This window comes from Rousettus aegyptiacus, unplaced genomic scaffold (genome assembly GCF_014176215.1).
Source record: "Rousettus aegyptiacus isolate mRouAeg1 unplaced genomic scaffold, mRouAeg1.p scaffold_m13_p_2, whole genome shotgun sequence".
Classification (NCBI taxonomy): domain Eukaryota; kingdom Metazoa; phylum Chordata; class Mammalia; order Chiroptera; family Pteropodidae; genus Rousettus; species Rousettus aegyptiacus.
This window is the reverse complement of record NW_023416295.1, coordinates 171269366-171274824: the sequence shown is the minus strand read 5'-3', so window position 1 is coordinate 171274824 and position 5459 is coordinate 171269366.

Here is a 5459-nt window from a genome sequence, read left to right as displayed (position 1 = left end):
GGCGCCCCGGCCGCCCGCCCCGGCCCCAGCCGCGGCCCGGGTTCCACCGCCGCACCTGGAGCCGCCGAGGGGCGGGGCGCCTCACCTGGCCGCGAGGGCGGCCAATCCGCGCGGCCCGAGCGCGGGCGCTGCCGTCGGGTGGGGAGGGGCGACCGCGCCCTCCGCCTCCGCGGCGGGGAGCGGCGCGGGCGACCTCGGGATTCCCGGGGGGCGCGGCGGGACTTAGGCCTGTGGAGCCCAGCCCCGGGCGGGGGCTCCCGAGCGCGCAGGGACGTGGAGCGCGGCCGTCGTTAGACCCACGTGCGGCCTCGGGCGCGCTTCCTGCTCTGGCCCCGACCCTAAGGTGGGGGGAGGGTGGGGAGCTGCCCCTTCCGGCCTCTGGCGGGGCCAGGCACGCCGCAGGTTCGCGTTCATTTCCCCCTCTGCAGGTAGGACCCCAGGCACGTGCTCTGGCCAGGGCGTCTCTGGGGTGGCGGGTAGGACCTCTTCCTTTTGAGGGGTTGGGGCCCTGCTGCTATACCGGATTGTGACGGCTGAGGAGGGGCTGCGGAGAGGCAGTTGATGTGCAAAAGCGACTTGTGAATAAAACCCCCGGTCCTGCCCTCATGTCCTGGTTCTGAGGTCAGAGGCTGTCAATCCAACACCTGCACCATGATAAAAAAAAATTTCTTTAAAAAAAAAAAAAAAGCCACCAAATACAGCAAAGATTTAAGCATATAAGCAGCAGCATGAAATTCCCCCCACCCCCATTTTAATTCTAAATGGTCCGTGCATGTTTATGTGTGTGTATGTTTCTGTGTGTGTGCATGTCTCCACATGTGTGGCTTTCCTTCCTTGAGCTCAAACATGTATTTTGAATCACTAATATAGTAATCAGGCCTCTGGCAGCCCATCTTGCCCCTCCTCCCCCCCCCCACACACACCAGCAGCAGCTCTGCTGTTTCCCATTGGATTAAACAGAATCTTCTTAGTCATTAACATATTATTTTGTTCAAGCACTGCTGTACAATTTGATTCTCCACATTCAAAATATTTTCAGATCATAGCAACCGAAGGTTCACATTTCTCTCATTTTATAGCAAAGCATCTTCGAGCTGGAAGGAGCTTTAGAAACTGGTCCAACCCCCTCATTTTACAGTGGAGGAAATTGAGGCCTAGAAACATGTGGTTTGCCCAGGTCTCCCTTGTAAAGAGGAATGGCCCTCGGGGGTTCTCTATGTCTCAGAGATCTTTGGCCTACATCACAGCCACCTTTGCCCTTTCTATTTCTTTTGTGAAATGACAGAAGTGGGGACCTGATTTCAACCCTGGGGAATTTGAAGAGGTGGCCTATTATTTCTGGACCTTCCTTTGATGGTCTGAAAAAATGAGGGTTGCACTTCCGAATATCTGAAAATTTTGTGACGGTAGTTCTGGCATCCTGTGTGGGCCCAAAGATCAGGGAGAGCAGCGGGGTGCCCATCGCCTTACCTGTGTCTTTTGCTACTCTCAGGCATCAGAATGCCTCCCGGTAATACTCTACCTTAAATATGGACAGATTTCATCTTCAGAACAGACAATACTTAATTTGTTTCTTAGTGACTAAAGGCCCTACTAGATGCCAGATTCTGTGCCCTGGGGAGCAAGCATTTACTCAAGGCCCACAATGTGCCTGGCACACAGTATGTGCTCGGTACAGATGTCTTTAAAAAAGAATGACATTGAGATATAAAGTACAGCATAGGAAATATTGTCAATAATATTGTAATAGGTAGGAGTGGTGTCAGATGTGTGCTACACATATCGGGGTGATCGCTTTGTAAGGTATCAATGTCTAATCACTGTCGTACACCTGAAATTAATATAATATGGTATGTCAACTGTAATTTAAAAATAAATTTAAAAAAAGAGAATGAATTAGGGCCAAGAGCAAAGTATGCGCAGGGAGTTGTGGAGACTTGGAGGGAAGATGTAATTAACCTGCCCAATGGGATGTGGGTAAGAAGGGCTTCACCCAGCAGGAAGGGATTTTGAGTAGAGCTTAAAAAGATGAGAAGAATTTGAGGGAGAGAGGAAGCGAAGATTTTCCAGGCGAAGAGAGTTTAGATTAAATATGTCAGAGCTTCATACTGGCATTGGGCACACGCTGGTTCAATTTAAGATACAGTCATGTGCCACATAATGATGTTTTGGTCAACGATGGATGCCGGTACCATAAGATTATAATGGAGCTGAAAATTCCTATAGCACTAAGTTCATAGTGCAATCAATGCCTTACTCACATGTCTGTGGTGATGTCAGTGTAACCAAACCTCCTGTGCTGCCAGTTGTGCAAAAGTATATATAGCACATACAATGATGTAAAGTACATAATATTGATAACGAAACTAAATGACTATTTACTGGTTTACAATACATGTTTACTATACTATAATTTTCATCGTTATTTTAGAGCGTACTCTTTCTACTTATAAAAAAATGTTTGCCGTAGAACAGTGTGCTGGAGTACACCAGCAGCAGCCTCACATACCTTGTGTTTACTGTGTCTCTTGATTGCATCATTTTCTCTTGCGTTTGATTTAACCTCATGTTGCTTTGTACAGTCACATGCTGTACAGGCTTGTAGCCTAGGAGTAATAGGCTGTCCCCTACAGCCTAGGTGTGTAGTAGGCTGTCCCATCCGGGTTTATGCGAAGTGCACTCAGTAATGTTCACAGGACGACGAAATCGCCTAAAGACGCATTTCTCAGAATGTATCCCCATCGTCAAGTGGCACATGACTGTATTTAACCCTCAGACCCTTAGTGTCCACATCTGGCCTTCTGTGACCTCCCGGATTATTGTAGGGATTAAATGAGCTCACGTATTTGCTTTAATTACCGTTTATAGCTGACTGGTAGAAAGCAGTTTACAGCAGTGCTTAGTAATAGCCTGGGGGAATCTTGTTAAAATGCAAATTCTGATTCAGTAGGTCTACAGTGAGGCCCAAGATTCTGCATTTCTAGCAAGCTCCCAGGCAGTGCTACTAGTGCTGGTTTATAGACTGTACTTTGCATAGCAAGGACTTCAGAGGCCAGTAAATAGTGTGAACTGTCATGTTAGAGAGCCCTGGAACGGAGTCCCGAGATAAGCTGTGTGTCCCTGGGAAAGTCCCTCTTTTCTGAAAGTTACTTCACATCACCAGTGAAATATCAGTAAGTCCCTCACATAGGGCTGTGTGAGAAAGGAAACAAGTTAATGGATATACATCCCTTAACAGAGTGTCTGGCAGCCAGTAAAAGTGTGGGAAGATGAGACTGGAAAGAGAGGGACATTGGGGCCAAATCGTGGGGACCTTGGGTATACCGGATTGTGACAGCTGAGGAGGGACTGCGGAGAGGCAGTTGATGTGCAAAAGCGACTTGTGGATAAAACTTATTCTGTAGCCTTACTAAGCACAAGGGCATGTTCTAGGTGCTGGGGAGTTCAGCTCTGATCAAAACTAAGTCCTTGCCCACGTGGAGCTCACATTGACGTGGACTGATTAAGACATGGTTTTTGCCCTCAAGGAGCACACATGTTATGTAGCATAATTTGGGATTGGACAGAAGGTGAGAATCAGAGTAGAATACTTTAGTAACAATTCACATTGGACAAGACCTTTTCTGGATCTAACCGATATGAAACACACTGTGGTCTTTTGGTAATATTCCCCTTTATATACCAATGATTTATTTATTCAACCAACATTTTTGAGTGGTTAATGTGTACTAGATGACACACTGCTGAGAATAAAAAAGAGGAATCAGACATGGTAGCCAGCTGCCTAGTTTAGCTGGGAGTCGGATACCCTGATGAGTGACACAGTGGCCTTCTCAGAGAAGTTTCAGGCTATGGAGGTATTTTAATGTTCCATTATCTAATTTGACCTGCCCCAACCTCGGTAAAGCAGACTGTGAAACGGATTATTGTCCGGTGTTACAGATGAATAGACTGAGGCTCAGGGAGGTGAGATGCTATGTTCAAGGTTATCAGCTGGCAGGTGGAAATGCTGGGACATGTCCACGCAGCCTGATTCCCAGGCCTTCCACCCCACCCTGATCCTTAAAAAGCCTTATCAGCGCGGAATCGGATTCTTTTTCAAGCACCTGCCCTCTTGTGCCTACGGACACTCCTTGAGTTGATGGCACCTTAGTAAAAGCCTCTGGCTCTTTACAGGTCCCTCCTGCCTTGGGTCTGGAGTTTCCCTGAGCTAGTGGGGCCGGTCATAGTTGCATTTCCAGCTTCAGAGGCCACCTTGCCCACGGTGTCCGTGCCTTCCTGAGAAATCGGGCCTCCTCTCCCTCCCTCCTCCGTCCTTGGCAGTCGCGGCCCCCTCCCGCCTGGGGATCTGGCTCTCATGCACCTTCCTCTGTGCAGTAAAGATGTGACAGCTTGTAGTTAACAGTAACCGTAGCTGCGTTCATCCCCGCGCACGTCCGTTTTCCTAGGCCCTGCCGTGAAATCCGAGTCCTAGAATAGTCCGCCTCGTGATACGTGCTTAGGTAAGTTTACCTGCGCTGACTTTTTCCCTCTGTGGCAATTTGCATCACGAGTGCTGTTATAAAATTGGGGGGCTCTCTCGCACCTCTGTAAAATTCATACCTGCCGTCCTGACTCTCAAAGAGGATTTGAGAATGAGAGAACGTGGTTATGGCGGGCACCGTGGGCAGGGAGGGGCAAAGTCTGAGGACTGGTCTAATTGCAACAGTTTTCACTTGTGACCTGCTCTATGCGCCTGGAGGAAGCAATACACTGAGGCCTCTCCCCGGCAGGGCATGACTCACCTAAGGTTTTCCTCTCTTCATTTATGAGGGATTTTTTTGAGCACCTATTATGTACTAGGCAAGTTCCCACCCTCCCAGACCTTCCAGACTCGGGAACTTTGTTATATCTGCAACTCTGGAAGCGTAGAGACTCCTCTCCCCAACCACTTTGCAACCATCCCCACGGCCCAGACACCGTGGTTCCCCGGTTTTTCTGCACCCGCCTGTCATTCCTTCTCAGTCTCCTTTGTTAGTCCCTTAAACATCGGTGTTCTGTTCCTCAGGGAAGCAGCACAGAACTGGGGAATTCCTGGAGCGATGAGCAACCTTCACCCCCGTAGGGCAGAGGCTGCTGACAAAGCACCTTCCCCACCCAGTTGCTGGCAGTGCCAGGAACTGGGGTGTGTCTGAAACATTTTTAGACACATTTTAAAACAGCTCTGACCCCAACCAAGGGACTTGAGCTGGAATTATTTATTTACTTGGTGCCTGCTCATCCTAGTCTTTAGGGATCAGAACCTAAATGTCACAGGGCACAGGCCATGAGCACCCCGCCTCTCCCCCCCAGGGCAAGGCCAGAAGAGCGCATGTCAGAAGATGGTTTAGCAGAGGGACAGTTGTTCTAGGTTGAGGGTGGAATGAAGGAAGACTTACTTTGTGAAAGAGGTGACATTCCCCTTTGCCTTGCATGCTGGC